Genomic DNA, 18,387 nt, shown 5'->3' with positions numbered 1-18,387 from the left:
ATGACACTGTGCATACCTCTTTGAAGATGCAAATTTTGTAAAAAGAATTTAAAATGCTTTATCTCTGGAACAGTTCTAGATATTTTGTTTTTTATTTGAAAGATGATTGCTTTACGATTACAAAGAAATTCTCCAATTGGACTCATCTGCCAGAGTTCTTTTGCTATAGCATTCTGAACTTTTTCTACAATTTATGGAATTTTTTAATTCAAAAATGCCAATCCATAAAATTTTGATTTTTTCTGTTGATTAGTACCATATAGTTCTACATTCCCCGAAAAGAAGAACTTCCACTTTTAGGATGAACAGGTTTTATAAACAATTGAAATTTTTGCCAGATACATAAAACCTGTTTTATTACCACATTATCACATAACAGGCTCATAAAAATCAAAACCTAGCCTTGTTGTTGCTGTGGTCTTCAGCCATGAGACTGGTTTGATGCAGCTCTCCATGCTACCCTATCCTGTGCAAGCTTCTTCATCTCACAGTACTTACTGCAACCTACATCCTTCTGAATCTGCTTAGTGTATTCATCCCTTGGTCTCCCTCTATGATTTTTACCCTCCACACTGCCCTCCAATGCTAAATTTGTGATCCCTTGATGCCACAGAACATGTCCTACTAACCGATCCCCTCTTCTAGTCAAGTTGTGCCACAAACTTCTCTTCTCCCCAATCCTATTCAATACTTCCTCATTAGTTATGTGATCTACCCATCTAATCTTCAGCATTCTTCTGTAGCGCCACATTTCGAAAGCTTCTATTCTCTTCTTGTCCAAACTATTTATTGTCCATGTTTCACTTCCATACATGGCTACACTCCATACAAATACTTTCAGAAACGACTTCCTGACACTTAAATTTATACTCGATGCTAACAAATTTTTCCTCTTCAGAAACACTTTCCTTGCCATTGCGTCTACATATTATATCTTTTCTACTTTGACCATCATCAGTTATTTTGCTCCTCAAACAGCAAAACTCCTTTACTACTTTAAGTGTCTCATTTCCTAATCTAAAGGGTTTGACAGTCCTTTGCTGTCTCTGACAGAATTACAATGTCATCGGCAAACCTCAAAGTTTTTATTACTTCTCCATGCATTTTAATACCTACTCCGAATTTTTCTTTTGTTTCCTTCACTGCTTGCTGAGTATAAAGATTGAATAACATCGGGGATAAGCTACAACCCTGTCTCACTCCCTTCCCAACCACTGCTTCCCTTTCATACCCCTCGACTCTTATAACTGCCATCTGCTTTCTGTACAAATTGTAAATAGCCTTTCGCTCCCTGTATTTTACCCCTGCCACCTTCAGAATTTGAAAGAGAGTATTCCAATCAACATTGTCAAAAGCTTTCTCTAAATCTACAAATGCTAGAAACGTAGGTTTGCCTTTCCATAATCTTTCTTCTAAGATAAGTCGTAAGGTCAGTATTGCCTCATGTGTTCCAATATTTCTACGGAAACCAGTCTGATCTTCCCCGAGTTCGGCTTCTACCAGTTTTTCCATTAGTCTGTAAAGAATTCGCATTAGTATTTTGCTGCTATGACTTATTAAACTGATAGTTCGGTAATTTTCACATCTGTCAACACCTGCTTTCTCTGGGGTTGGAATTATTATATTCTTCTTTAAGTCTGAGGGTATTTCGCCTGACTCATACATCTTGCTCACCAGATGGTAGAGTTTTGTCAGGACTGGCTCTCCCAAGGCCATCAGTAGTTCTAATGGAATGTTGTCTACTCCAGGGGCCTTGTTTCGACTCAGGTCTTTCAGTGCTATGTCAAACCCTTCACACAGTATCATATCTCCCATGTCCGCCCCAGTAGCTGAGTGGTCAGCGTGACGGATTGCCGTCCTCTGGGCCCGGGTTCGATTCCCGGCTGGGTCGGAGATTTTCTCCGCTCGGGGACTGGGTGTTGTGTTGTGTTCATCATCATTTCATCCCCATCCGGCGTGCAGGTCGCCCAATGTGGCGCCGAATGTAATAAGACCTGCGATATGGCGGCCGGACCTGCCCCGCGAGGGGCCTCCCGGCCAATGACGCCAAACGCTCATTTCATTTCCATATCTCCCATTTCATCTTCATCTACATCCTCTTCCATTTTCATAATATTGTCGCCAAGTACATCGCCCTTGTGTAGACCCTCTATATACTCCTTCCACCTTTCTGCTTTCCCTTCTTTGCTTAGGACTGGGTTTCCATCTGAGCTCTCGATATTCATACAAGTAGTTCTGTTATCTCCAAACGTCTCTTTAATTTTCCTGTAGGCAGTATCTATCTTACCCCTAGTGAGAGAAGCCTCTACATCCTTACTTTTGTCCTCTAGCCATCCCTGCTTAGCCATTTTGCACTTCCTGTCGATCTCATTTTGGAGACGTTTGTATTCCTTTTTGCCTGCTTCATTTACTGCATTTTTATATTTTCTCCTTTCATCAATTAAATTCAGTATTTCTTCTGTTACCCAAGGATTTTTACTAGCCTTATTTAACATAATTTTAGTTCTGAAAGATGAGTAAGAGACTCATTTTTCAAGCATTTTAAATGGTTCCAAAATGTATGTGAAAGCCTTAAAAGTCAAAACCGCCATTAGACTTGTTTATTTACAGTGTTACATTTACACTTACACTATCATGATTTCAGCATCAAAGTGCCATTATCAAGTGTTTTAAGTGTTATAAATTGCCTAAGATGGCATACTGTCATATTAAAATACACTATTAGACACATTGTCTAAGAGTCAATATTTCTGGCAGAGCCTACTATTTTGTTTCATTACAGAGTACACCATCTTGATTGGTGTACTCTGTAAATATGCAAGTTCAAATTTGATACATGCCCAAAATTCTACATTGGACAGACAGGCAGAAGTTTTGAAGTTAGATACAAAGAACACATTGATGCTTTACGGCTTAACAACTTTAACAAATCTGCATTTGCAGCCCATATTGCTGAAGAAAACCATTCAGTGAGAAACACTGAGAACAACTGTAGTAGTTGGTGTTAGAGTTGCACCTTTTTTAGACTGAAGTCAGCTGATAGGTATACCTGCTTAAAGGAAGTGCCTCTAACTAAGGGCTCACCTCCAGATGATGTAATGTTTCCAAGTAGAGAAGGAATTAGCATATTTCATCAAAATATAAGAGGTATTAGAGATAAAGTTAGTGAATTGCTAATAGATGTTAACTCTGAAATTATTGGTATATCAGAGCACCACTTAAATAATTTGATAATTCAGAGGCTTCCTTTACCAGGCTAAAGATTAGCTGGCTGTTTCTCAAGGAGTTCCTTGCGGGGTGGGGGAGTGGCTCTGTACGTAAAAAACAGTATTTCATTTGAGTCCATAGACGTATCACGACACTGCACTGAACAGATATTTGAAAGTCGTGCAGCATTAGTTGAATTTAGTGAAACTAAACTTCTAATTGCTGTTGTTTATAGGTCCCCTAACTCTGACTTCAGAGCATTTTTGCTTAAGCAAGAGAGGGTTCTTGATTCACTTTGTAGGAAGTACCAGAAAGTAGTTATATGTGGTGACTTCAATATTAATTTTGTACATGATTGTGCAAGAAAAAGGATGTTGGTAGATCTCCTAAATTCATATGATCTGATGCAAACTGTGTTTTTTCCAACTAGGGTGCAGGGGAACAGTAGCACAGTCATAGACAATATTTTTATTCATTCTTCATTACTAGATGAACATTCTGTTAGTAAAAGGGTGAATGGCCTTTCAGACCATGATACACAAATTTTAACACTAAAAGGTTTTTGTACTCAAACCAATGTCGTATTTAATTACAAACTACGTAGGAAAGTTAATCCAACAGCAATAGCGAGTTTTTCAAAACTTGTCAAGGAACAAGAGTGGCAAGATGTTTATAGTGCCGATAATATAGATGATAAATACAATGCTTTCCATAACACATTTCTCATGCTCTTCCAGAGTTGCTTTCCATAATAACATTCTAAACGGGGTACTAGCAGTAATGGACAGCCCGGTTGGCTGACTAGTGGGATAAGGATATCATGTAGAACAAAGCGGGAATTATATCGAAATGTTAGAGGTAGTCACAATCAAGCTACAGTAGCCAAACAGTATTGTAAGGTGCTTAAAAAAGTTATCAGCAAGGCAAAAAGTATGTGGTATGCAAATAGAATAGCTAATTCACAGGATAAAATTAAAGCCATATGGTCAGTTGTGAAGGAAGTGTCTGGTCAGCAGCACAAGGTTGATGATATAAAGTCAGTTCGCAGTAATAATATTTCTGTTACAGATAAATCAGATACATGTACAGTATTTAACAACCATTCTCTGAGAATTGCTGGTGAATTAAATAAAAATTTAGTTTCTACAGAAAATCATATAAATTTCTTAGCAGCTGCCTTTCCGAGATTGACGTCTGAAATACTCCTCTGTGATACAGACAAGAGGGAGATTGAGTCAATAATTAAATCACTGAAGACTAAGGACTCTCATGGTTATGATGGAGTGTCTAGTAGAATATTAAAGTACTGTGCTGCACATTAGCCCTGTATTTAGCCATATTTGTAATTTTTCCTTTAGGAATGGTCAGTTTCCTAAGCGATTAAAGTACTCAGTAGTAAAGACGTTTTATAAAAAGGGAGAAAGGGATAATGTGGATAATTTTAGACTTATTTCTATGCCATCAGTGTTTGCAAAAGTTATCGAAAAGGCTGTGTATGTAAGGTTAATTGATCATTTTATATCACACGATTTGCTATCAAATGTACAGTTCGGCTTTAGAAGTTGTTTGACAACTGAAAATGCTATCTTCTCTTTTCTTTGTGAGGTACTGGATGGGCTAGACAAAAAGTTTGGAACGCTTGGCGTATTTTTTGATTTAACAAAGGCATTTGACTGTGTTGATCTCACAATATTGCTCCAGAAGTTGGACCATTACGGAATAAGGGGAGTAGCTCACAATTGGTTCACCTCTTACTTTAGCAACAGGCAGCAAAAGGTCATTCTTCACAATGTTGATAACGGCTCTGATGTGGGATCTGAGTGGGGTACTGTCAAGTGGGGGGTGCCCCAGGGATCAGTGTTGGGGCCTCTCCTGTTCCTTATTTATATAAATGATATGCCCTCTAGTATTATGGGTAACTCTAAAATATTTCTGTTTGCTGATGACACTAGCTTGGTAGTAAAGGATGTTGTGTGCAACATTGGCTTGGTTTCAAGTAGTGCAGTACATGACCTCAGTTCATGGCTTGTAGAAAATAAACTAACGTTAAATCACAGTAAGACTCAGTTTTTACAGTTTCTAACACAAAATTCAACAAAACCTGACGTTTTAATCTCACAGAAGAGTGTAGTGTTCCAAAGGATTGGAAAAGGGCACAGGTCATTCCCGTTTTCAAGAAGGGATGTCGAACAGATGTGCAGAACTATAGACCTATATCTCTAACATCGATCAGTTGTAGAACTTTGGAACACGTATTATGTTCAAGTATAATGAGTTTTCTGGAGACTAGAAACCTACTTTGTAGGAATCAGCATGGGTTTTGAAAAAGACGGTCGTGTGAAACCCAGCTCGCTCTATTTGTCCACGAGACTCAGAGGGCCATAGACCCTGGTACACAGGTAGATGCCGTGTTTCTTGACTTCCGCAAGGCGTTCTATACAGTTCCCCACAGTCGTTTAATGAACAAAGTAAGAGCATACGGACTATCAGACCAATTGCGTGATTGGATTGAAGAGTTCCTAGATAACAGAATGCAGCATGTCATTCTCAATGGAGAGAAGTCTTCCGAAGTAAGAGTGATTTCAGGTGTGCCGCAGGGGAGTGTCTAGGACTGTTGCTATTCACAATATACACAAATGACCTTGTGGATGACATAGGAAGTTCACAGAGGCTTTTTGCAGATGATGCTGTGGTATATCAAGAGGTTGTAACAATGGAAAATTGTACTGAAATGCAGTAGGATCTGCAGCGAATTGACACATGGTGCAGGGAATGGCAACTGAATCTCAATGTAGACAAGTGTAATGTGCTCCAAATACATAGAAAGATAGATCCCTTATCATTTAGCTACAAAATAGCAGGTCAGCAACTGGAAGCAGTTAATTCCATAAATTATCTGGGAGTACGCATTAGGAGTGATTTAAAATGGAATGATCATACAAAGTTGACCGTTGGTAAAGCAGATGCCAGACAGATTCATTGGAAGAATCCTAAGGAAATGCAATCCAAAAACAAAGGAAGTAGGTTACAGTACACTTGTTCGCCCACTGCTTGAATACTGCTCAGCAGTGTGGGATCCATACCAGATAGGGTTGACAGATGAGATAGAGAAGATCCAATGGAGAGCAGCGCGCTTCATTACAGGTTCATTTAGTAATCGCGAAAGCGTTACGGAGATGATAGATAAACTCTAGTGGAAGACTCTGCAGGAGAGACACTTAGTAGCTCGGTATGGGCTTTTGTTGAAGTTTCGAGAAAATACCTTCACCGAGGAGTCAAGCAGTATATTGCTCCCTCCTACGTATATCTCGCGATGAGACCATGAGGATAAAATCAGAGAGATTAGAGCCTACACAGAAGTATACCGACAATCCTCCTTTCCACGAACAATACGAGACTGGAATAGAAGGGAGAACCGATAGAGGTACTCAAGGTACACCTCCGCCACACACCATCAGGTGGCTTGCGGAGTATGGATGTAGATGTAGAAACTGAACAGTTCAAATTCCTAGGTGTTCAGATAGATAGTAAGCTGTCGTGGAAAGCCCACGTTCAGGATCTTGTTCAAAGACTTAATACTGCCATTTTCACTATTCGAACGGTATCGAAAGTGAGTGATACTTCGACACGTAAATTAGTCTACTTTGCTTATTTTCATTCACTTATGTTGTATGGTATTATGTTTTGGGGTAACTCTTCCCATTCTAGAAGGATATTTTTGGCTCAGAAACGAGCAGTTCGGGCAATAAATGGTGTGAGTTCACGAACCTCTTGTCGACCTCTGTTCACGAGTCTGGGTATTTTGACATTGGCCTCTCAATATGTTTATTCCTTGTTGTCGTTTCTTGTTACCAATATTAGTTTATTTCCAACAATAAGCAGCTTTCACTTGGTTAATACTCGGCAGAAATCAAACCTCCATTTGGATTGGACTTCCTTAATTCTTGTGCAAAAAGGTGTGCAGTATACTGCTGCATCAATTTTCAATAAGCTGCCACTCGAATTCAAAAATCTTAGCAGTAATCCACGTGCTTTCAAATCAAAACTGAAGAGTTTCCTCATAGGTCACTCCTTCTATTCTGTCGAGGAGTTCCTTGAAAAATTAAGCTGATTCTCATTGTATTGCTGATAGCGTTTGCTTAAACTTATGGACTGATTTTCTTTCAGGTTCATGAATATTTATTTTTATCTGTTATTACTTTTACGTTGTAAGTTCATGTACTGACACGTTCCATGACCTTTGAGATTTGCTCCTCAATTTGGTCCTACGGAACTTGACATGTAAATAAATAAACTTAATAATTTTACATCTAGCAGAAAAGGGAGCCACTGTGAATATATTGGAAGAAATAGAAATACACACACACACACACACACACACACACACACACACACACAAAAACAGCACCCCAGATTATATCCTTAATGAACAAACTGAGCTGGCTAACACCCCTTTCCCTAAAAGTTTCCAAAAATTAATTTCCACCCTCCAAAGTAAATAGTATCCCTACATCTACCTGCAGATCAAGTAGCAAATTTATCTGTTACTGCAATTCTCATGATAGTAAATGTAAATGAATAATGTGCTGTCTTACCCATATAAAACAGAAAATAAAGCTTTGACATGGAACATCTTTATAATTGGTGTAGCAGTATTCGCTCTAATATTCACAAAATCAATATCTCTTTGTACTGGCGTAAAAGGCGTTTCAGTTGTGTAAGTGAATATATGATCTTTTCCCAAACATGTAGCATCTTTGTAATATTACAATATGTAGCATCTTTGACACTCATATGTTTGTAAACACTATTTATCTATCGAAACATGCAGTGCATATTAGAAGTATATTCTGTGAGAAAGCTGAAGTGGTCAGTGATACAAATTTATGTGTGCAACGATGTGGTGGAAATACAACAGTGACAAATCTGAAGTGCTCAATTATGGAAGTTTGTGTGTGCAATGATAAGAATGAGGCAAAAACTACAAACATTGTCTGCTGGACGAAAACTATGAAAACAAGTACTTCAAACCGACATTTTACGTGAGTCACATCCCAATGCAAATCTGTAACTCAACCATCTTTGTGACGTACCTATAATTATGTATTATTTATATTTTAGGATAACTAATTAGTAAAAAACACAGCACATGTTGTAATGAAAGCATGAAAGCCATCTGACGATGAATCATAATGATTCAAAACCGGTAACGGTATCCTTCGAATAAAGGAACTTGAAATAAATTTGTGGCTGGTTACTGTCTGAACACCATCAACATTTAATTGAAAATGTCTCTGGAATAATAGTTAAAACTTGCACATCTTCACTGTAGGATGCACAATATTCAACAGCTGAACTGACATTTGTGAACAATTCCTGGCAAGAGGTGCAAGAGTGCTTTCGTTCATTTTCTTCTGAAGATGGAATTTCTACTTTGGTGAGTGGGGTCAGTTTTGCTGTAGTGTATTTATCCATAGCTTCAGTAATTTCTCTGGGTTCTCTTGATACATAGGGTTTACGACTCTACTTCACTGACCACATTTTCTTAACAAGACTAACACCTAATTCTGTAGCTGACTGATTCAGGGTATTTAATTACTCCTCTATTGTTGCAAAATCTGCAGCATGAGATGCTTCACCTTGTTCACATACTATCATTGTTGTATTTCTGTCAAAACATTTGGAACACAATTAGTTGTCACTGGAAACATCTTCATTTTGAAACAGAGTCTTCAAATGAGAACATTTATTCCTCTCTCTCTCTCTCTCTCTCTCTCTCTCTCTCTCTCTCTCTCTCTCTCCCTCTCTCTCTCTCCCCCCCCCCCTCTTTTTTTTGTCTTATCAGCAATCTTTTATGGATATGCAAATATCCAGCAAAGGTCACTCTCCTGTGGCCCCAGTCGGAAGACATTTCAAACAGTCCTTTCAACAAAATACACTTCAACTGTGTCAACTGACAAATTCCTCATGAAAACACAGAACTCACTGGATGTTCTCAGATTTCTTAGAAGCCCCTTCAGTAAACAAATTAGCACTGAACAACTACGATACAGAGACCTGCAATGAACAACCACAACAAAGAAACTGACAAGAAACTAAAACAATGTTTAAGAAATATCTGCAACAATGAAAGTGAAAACAACAAAGAAAGTGATAACAAATAACTGCAACAAAGACAATAAGCTCTCCTTTACAGAGAATATAGTGCTGCATGGCATTAATCAACAGAAAAAAATCTAACTTTTCCGGATTGGCATTTTTGAAAAACAATAGTCCACAGCACTGCCTGTATGTCAATGTCTTGGAAACCCTCTTTTACTCATGATGCGTAGACTGCCATGCAAAGCAATCTGGTATTACTCGACACAACATGCATGTTGTGCTGGGCAGCCTACACAGTAAGGGTTTCCAAAATGTGGCTGTATTTCCATAAATATTAGAGCTACATCAAACAATGGAAAATGACAATAGTATGAAAAGGATAGATTGTTACTCACTATATCCTGGAGGTGTTGAGTCGCAGACAGGCACAACAAAAAGACAACTAAACACGTAAGCTTTGGGCCAGAATGCCTTCTTCTGAAAGTATATAATGCAATCTCTCTCTCTCTCTCTCTCTCTCTCTCTCACACACACACACACACACACACACACACACACACACACACACACACACACACACACACACACAAATTACAGTCACTGTCTTTGGCTGGCGGAGCTAGGCGGCCCCAACACCAGAGACGCTGGTCTTTTGTGTGTGTGTGTGTGCGTGTGGGGGGGGGGGGGGGGGGGGGCGCGCGCACACGTGTGTTTTGTCAATGTCAGAAGAAAGCCTTCTGGTCAAAAACTATCATGTTTAGTAGTCTTTCTGTTGTGCCAGTCTGCAACTCAACATCTCTACTATACAGTGAGTAGTGATCTATCCTTTTCATAATGCTATCAGTATTAGAGCCAGAGTATTATAAACCCTTTATGTTGGTCCTCTCAGGGCATCGAGTCTGTGTTATCTAGGAAGCCTACTCATGACCTGAACACGTCACATCTGCGCCACCTTTCATGAAGACTGCACAGACCAAAAGCAGGTCGAAGACATCACCTCAGGGGAAAAGTCCACGAAGAAGAGCTAGTGACTATTTTTTATGGGATCAGTGCAGCAAGAAGAATGGAAAGATTCTGGACAATCTGCAAGTAATGTGTGCACAAATACATCCTGTAATAGTGTGTCTGTTAGTAAATTAAGTATTAATTATTGTGTATTGAGAGATAAATGCCCAAACACTCCAACATAAGAACTTCCAGCAATGATAAATTACATACGTCCCACCAAAATATCAGGATCCTTAGAAAGCTTCTGGTTTTCAATATAAATGAAAATTATTTCGTAGGTCAAGTCCCTTATTGTGCTTTATGGAGTGCCATGTAAGAGCTGGCAAGTTACAAGCCAGTTAGAAGGCTATATCTTAGCTGATTCTTACTGTAGATTAAATAGAGAGGAAGGTGGAACTCTTTTGACTTCAGTGTCAACTTCATAACAGACAATACCAATAGAAAAGAACTTTAACATTTGTTACAAATCTTTAACTTAATACTAGTAGTTGAAATTCCTACCCAAATGACAGCAGTGAAAGCCTTACTGACATCTTCATTGGCAAGTGTAGGAGTATTAGCAGCACTGTAAATCAAATACTCAATGGACTGCCTGACCATGGTGGGCAGTTGCTTACTCTCAATGACACCTGTTTAAGTGATAAACCTAAACCAGTTTTTAAGGCTTTTAGAACACTTAGTGTTAACTCATTAGAAAGTTTCAATCATTTGCAGCAGACTGACTGGAGCCCAGTGTCTAAAGAAAGAAATGTTACTACTAAATTCAACCTATTCACCAATGAATTCACGACCCTGTTTGAAGCAGTATTTTATATGAAAACTTTAAGAATTAATACCCAGGCTATCAGTGTGACACCCTGGATTACAAAAGGGATAAAAATTTCAGGTAAGCCAAAAAAGAGAGAAAGATTTTCTGATAAGCCTGCAATAAAAGTGCATCACCAGCTTCAACAACAAAATAAAAACCATCTGGCATGTTATTAAAAGAGAGCTGGGTAAAAAAGACTGTAGTGAATCCAATATAGGAATAAGACATGGTGGAAATACAAATAAAGGTACTGAAGGTACTGACGCAGTTGCAATTGTCTTTAATAATCACTTTTTAACAGCTGCTGAGGAAACTGGCTGTAAGAGAACAGTCAAAGAGGCTATCCACCCTTCTGAAAGGAAATGTATTGTGTAAAATAAGACAAATGCACACAGCGCCTTTCACAGTCAGTAAGGTGAAAAGGATCATCACAGAACTGCAAAACAAAAATTCATCTGACTATGAAAATATTTCCACTAAGGTACTTAAATAAACAATGTCATAGTGCTGTTTGTGTACATAAAGTTTGTCATATATTTAATTAATTTGTTGAACAAGGTATCATCCCAGACAGATTGAAGTATGCTGTTGTGAAAACACTACTCAAACTGATGATGCTATACTTTCTTTTACCAATAATGTTTTAGAAATACTTAACACAGATTAGCCTCAGTTGATATGTTCTACAATCTAACCAAGGCTTTCAGTTGTGTGAACGATGAAATTCTCATTACAAAAGCAGTCTTTCACAGCTTAAGTGACACAGTAGGAATGTGGCTTGGATTGTATCTGATAGGAAATAGAGGGTATCACTTATTCTTGAAGATGATACAATGGCTTCATCTGACTGGGGCACAATTAAGTGCAGGAGTGCAGCCTGTTTCTGTGCTGGACCTTCTGCTCTTTCTTCCTTTTATTAATGACTATGCATTATGTACAAAAGATAAAAACAAATTTACTCTCTTTGCAGATGACAAAACTCTTTTAGTTGGAAAAACATCTGAAATCACCTTTTCAACATCTGCCAACTTACATTTTTCTTATCTCAAAAAGCAGTTCAGTTACAATAGCCTAAGTTAAAAACAGAAAAAAGTACATTCATTTCATGGGTCTCAGAAATCCAAGGAGGGGACAAGATTGAAATGAAATGATCAAGACATATGCCAAGTACATTCATCCAAATTCTTAGACCTCCACATTGACGTAAATTAAACTGATCTTGCCATAGTCGGGATTCGACAAAGACTTAGTTCAGGAACTTATGCATTATGTATTACAGTATCAACTGTTGATATTGTTGCTGTTAAGGCTAGTTATTTTCACTCATTGTTACTATGGCACTTTATTTTGGGGTAACTAATCAAGACAAAAAAGTACTGTTGCTCATAAAAGACCAATCCAAATTCGAAGTAGAGTTCATAGAAATGATTCACGCAGAATTTTTTGTTTTTAAATTGTCAATGACCCCATATTACATTATAACCCCTATGTGCTTTGATATTTGAACCATGCCATGTACAAAATCAATAGTGCCAGTCATGACAATGATACCAGATGAAAACTCAACTTGCATACCAACAGTAAAAGCTCCACTCTTGTGCAAAAGGGGGTATATTAATGAAACACAAATGTGTTTATTGCACTCCCATCTGACACAAAAAAATATTACCAGTGCGCTCTACATCTACATGATTGTTCTGCAATTCACAATTAAGTGCCTGTCAGAGGATTCATCGAGCCATCTTCAAGTTATTTTTCCACCATTTCATTTGCAAATAGCGTGCAGGAAAAACAAACACTTAAATCTTTCCATGCGAGCTCCGATTTCTCTTATTTTATTATAATGATCATTTCTCCATATGTAGGTGGAAAACAACAAAATATTTTCACACTCTGAGGAGAAAACTGGTGATTGAAATTTCATGAGAAGATTCTGCCATAGCGAAAAACATCTTTGTTTTAATGATTGGCGCTCCCAATCTGCATAATGTATCCACGGCACTCTTTCCTCTCTTTCACAGTAATACAAAATGACCTGCCCTTCTGTAAACTTTTTCAATTTCCTCCATCAATCCTATCTGATGCAGATCCCACATCAGGCAGCAAGACTCCAGAAGAGGATAGATAAGCATAGTGTAGGCAGTCTCTTTCATTGACCTGTTGCATTTTCTAAGTGTTCTGCCAATAAGTCACAGTCTGGTTCACTTTCCTCACAACATTATCTATGTGATCATTCCAAGTTAAGTTATCTGTAATTGTAGTCCCTAAGTATTTAGTTGAAGTCACAGCCTTTAGATTTCCATGATTTATTGCATGACCAAAATTTAATGGATTCCTTTTAATAATCCTGTGGATTGTTTAGCATTTTTCGCTATTTAGAATCAATTACTAATTTTGCACCACAAAATCTTGTCTAAATCTTCTGCAACTGGTTTTGATCATCTGATGACTTAACAAGACTGTAAATGGCAGCACCATCTGCAAACAATAAGAGGCCTGCTCAGCTAGTCTCCTAAATCATTTGTAGAGATCAGGAACAGCAGAGGGCCCATAAGACTTCCTTGGCGAATGAAAGATATTACTTCTGTTTTACCTGATGATTTTCCATCATTTACTATGAACTGCGATCTTTCTGACAGAAAATCATGAATCCTGTTTCAGAACTGAGATAATGCTCTCTAGGCATGCAATTTGATTACAAGTAGCTTGTGAGGAATGGTGCCAAAAGCCTTCTGGAAATCTAAAAATATGGACTCAATTTGCCACAATTTAAGAGCAAATTGAAGGAACTTATACTGGAAAACTCTTTGTACTTCCTTTGCAATGTAAATATGTTTTCATTGTAGTTTAGGAATGACATACTTTACATATAATTACCACTTTGTAAATGAATACTATAGCCTACTTTACCACCGAAATTTTTTATGCTTATTTTAATGACATACTTCAATTTTAGCATTTTTATAACTTATAATACAGAATAACTGTAATGTATAATTTTATTGTTTATACTTCAGTTTCATTGCAGTGAATGCTCAAGTTTGTAATTATTAGCATATTTTGTTCTTGTACACATGTTATGTTACAGTTTATAATTATAATCATATTTAGTTACTGTTCACTTGTATGTTTACAACAGCAGTTTCTTCTTTTTTTCCTTTGTTAAATATGACTCATTCCATATCTGCGCAGTTCTTTTTGTGTGCCCACTGGATCAACAGAATAGGAATAAATAAATGGGATGGATGGATGGAGGTTAAAGGGATCAAACTACGATGTCATCAGCCCCTCAATCCTTTGTGTGTCATGCTGGGAATAGTTCACAGAGAGGAAGGATACAAAAGACAAATACCGATGAACCCTTTGTATATGAGAATTGAGAAAACCAAGATACAGAGGCAAGTAGAAGTGAGAGAGGGGTTAAAAGGGTGAAGGTGAGAGAGACGCTCTGCCCAGAAAGCAGCTGGAGGCCTCTGAGACACATCATGCGATAGCAGATGCATCCTCTACATCTGACTGGTGCTTCCACACCCTCCATTATCACAAGAAAACTAACATGGAGAAGCTGACAAAATCTAAGGAAAGAGAATAGCAATGACAAGACAGTAAACCAATGACAGATGTAAAAGAATAAGAAAAATTAAAAAGGAGGGAAGGGCAGAAGCCACGCTGGGCCACTGAACAAAGGCACAAGTTGCCAACAAGGTTAATGTGTGTGAGCTAACATCCCCAAAGAAGTTCGGGCTCACATGCGGTTCCTCTTCGTCGAAATGTCTTGGCTCAAACTCATCTAGGGGTTGAACCGCATGTGTCGCATTACATACCCCAAATTAGACACTTGTGACCCTTTGGTTAAATTGTCTGACTGATGGCAAGTTTACGAAATACAAAGTTAACATAACATATAATAACAGTAATAATAATAATAATAATAATAATAATAATAATATCGGGAACTAAATTAACAACCCATACACGATGTAGGGTACAGCTGCAATTTGGTTAGAATACTGTTAATTCAGAAAGCTAACTAATAGAGAAAGTGGTTATATTTAGAATTAATGTTACACTTGAGCGCATATCCATTTGACACAGTTCGATCATCCCACAATCTCATGGTAATTTACAAGTTCGATACTCCACCTCGTTAACTACGCGAAAAGTTAGAGTTCACACCAGGCACACGGCTGCTCACCGCTCGGACACTAAGACCTGCGATACCACACAATGCAAAATGTTCCAAGTTGTTTCACTTCCTAGCTACCTAAAGACCAACCGTCCACTGTTGCATCTCCACCAGCACTGTCTATCTCCCTGTCCCTGGCCATGTTTCCTGCCGGTCGAACATACTCGCTCAACTGACTACGGCAGTTCCCTTTCCTGACGCCGTCCTTCTGATTGGCAACAGCTTATTCTACATTATTTTACATTTCAACATATTTAAATAACCAAAGCTTAACTACTTCCACATTCTAAATAAAGTAACAATAATATCCCTTACATAATAAACATTAAATTCTTTTATAACGTTTATTATGTAATGGATATTATTGTTACTTTATTTACATAAAACCAATAAATTTCCTTCTTAACTTTGAATGTCATGGCCAGTAGCCTTGCACCAATATGTTTTCTGATAAATAATTAAATAAAGAACAAAAGTAAGTATTATGCACTACACTTTACAACAAATATTCTATTACCTAATGATTCAATAAGGTGTCATACTGTCAGCGTTGAATGCGTTTTGTGTGGAGGAAATGATGATCTGATACTTAACTGTAAATACTGATAATTTAAATTTACTATATCTTTTAAACGAAGTTACAGAGTTGATATTTACAATGTTTGTCATTTTAATGATGTGCTTCTATATGAAATGTCAATCATTAAGATTGGCCAAAGCGATCAGATTTTAACATTCAGGCCTTTGTTACAAAACTTGTTAATTTCACTTTAACAGTAAATCCTAAACTATTATACATAAGATCAACATTCAAGTTGTATTGGGATCACCATGAGAATTTATGTAAGATGGCAGATTAAAACTACTGTGGCTTGATTCCCTACATTACTACAGAATTAAATAGTTTTCATAAATATTTCCCTTTATGGCTGATCTTAGGTCTGCCATATTTAACACTGCTATGTTTCCTCGGCCACAAAAGCCTTTCTACTGGGTTTACCTATGACATAGGTTCTTGTCTGCCTCACTCGCACACTACAGCGCTTAGGTCTCAACAGGCAATAGACACTGAGTTTCCCCAGCTCAAAGTCAATCTGTGCCCTTTCTGGAACACAGTCCTGGACAACAGGATTCCTTTCACAATTCCTGTAGGCTGACTCTTTCAGCCATATATTTAAATGAGAGCGCAATGCTCATTAACTCACACGTGCCCTATGGCACAGAGAGGACTAGAGGACTAGAAACTGCTTTCACAATTGATTTGTAAAACGAGATCAGTTGCTTTGGCATCATCCGTTAACATCAGAGCTAGTGCATCAGCAAGTTTAAGGTTTTGCCATAAGGTGGCTAAATTAAGGCAGTCCAGAAGGATGTGGGCCACCATCAGATGGGCACCACATTGACATGTGGGGTGGATCCTCGTGTTCATGTCGGAGAATGTGGCCATTGGTCAGCCAAGTGTAGCCAATGAAAGATGTTTTTGTTTTAGGGTGCAAAAACAACTAGGGTCATACGTGCCCATGTCAGGACTGTAGAATACGAAGACAAAGTGGAGTTAATATGATTACACGTTAATCCCAATCAACAGAAGAGAAGACAGCCAGCAACACAGAGTTCATCAGAGGGAAAGTAAGCACTAGCGAGCTGAGGTACGAGGACTGCAGCCTTGACAGCAGTCTCGTTTCCTCTCAGACCAACTTGCCCAAGAACCCACATAAACATCACAGTGGCTCCATCAAGAGTGAGCAAGTGACAACTTTCCTGGACCCGTTGACTAAGGAATGGATGGTTTATAGCACACAGAGGCTTTGAAGGGCACAGAGAGTCAGAGCCCATGATGCAATTGAAAAGCCTGTGTCACCAGATGTATTGCGTGGCCTGATACAGGGCAAAAAGCTCTGCTGTAAATACTGAGCAGTGTTCTGGAAGCAGATACTGAAAAACGTCAGTACCAGTGATGAAGGCACACCTGACATCACAGTCAGTATGAGAGCCATCAGTCTACACGAAGGTAAAGTTGCGAAGTTCCATGTGAAGATCGTGAAACTGAAGAGAATAGAATGAGGCAGTAGTAGTGTCCTTAGGAAGTGAATGAAGGCCAAGTGAGCATGGGCCACTGCATGAAGCCAAGTTGGTGAAGTGTTCACACCCATTGGGAAAGTGGCAGGTAGCGAGAAGTTAAGCTGCTGGAGCAAGAGCTGAAAGCGATCACTAGGAGGTAACAGAGAAGAGGGATGCATGCACCCCATCCTGCAAGCAAAGGAGTTATCAAAGAAGGAGGTATAGGATGGGTGGCTATTCATGGCAGACAGATGTCATGCATATCTGCTGAGGAGAAAGTCACGGCGGTAGGACAGTGTTAGTTCGGTAGATTCTGTATAAAGACACTCAAATGGGCTAGTGTAAAATGGGCCAGTAGCCAAACAGGTGCCACAATGGTGGATAGTATTGAGACGGCATGAGAGGGACAGATGCGCAGATGCATAAACAAAACACCCATAGTCTAGTTTCAAATGGACAAGAGACCAGTACCAATGGAGGACGGTGGTTTGATCTGATCTCCAGGAAGTGCCACTGAGGATACATAGGACACAGGGACACGTACAGTGGGATTACAGGTAAGACACGTAGAGGACCAAGAAAATTTCCTATTGGCCATGAGCCCCAGGAATTTCTTAGTTTCAAAAATGGAAGAGCAACAGATCCAGGAGGTAAAGATGGTGGAAAAACCAATTGCTCAGCCAAAAATTCATACAAACTGTTTTTTCACTGGAAAAATGAAAACCATTGTCGATGCTCCATGAGTAAAGACGATTGAGACATTGTTGAAGACGCCACTCAATGAGACAAATCCACAGAGAACTACAATTGATAGCAAAATCGTCAACGAAAAGGGATCCGGAGATGCCCAGTGGGAGACGGGCCATTACAGGGTTAATGGTGATAGCAAAGTGGACGATGCTCACGACGAAACCTTGAGGCCCAATTCTTTCATGGATAAAGGTGTCTGATAAGACAGAACACCTGGTCTTTTAAAAGTTCCTCAAGGAAACAAGGCATGCAGCCTTCGAAGCCC

This window comes from Schistocerca americana, chromosome 6 (genome assembly GCF_021461395.2).
Source record: "Schistocerca americana isolate TAMUIC-IGC-003095 chromosome 6, iqSchAmer2.1, whole genome shotgun sequence".
Lineage (NCBI taxonomy): Eukaryota > Metazoa > Arthropoda > Insecta > Orthoptera > Acrididae > Schistocerca > Schistocerca americana.
This window is presented reverse-complemented; position numbering follows the sequence as displayed.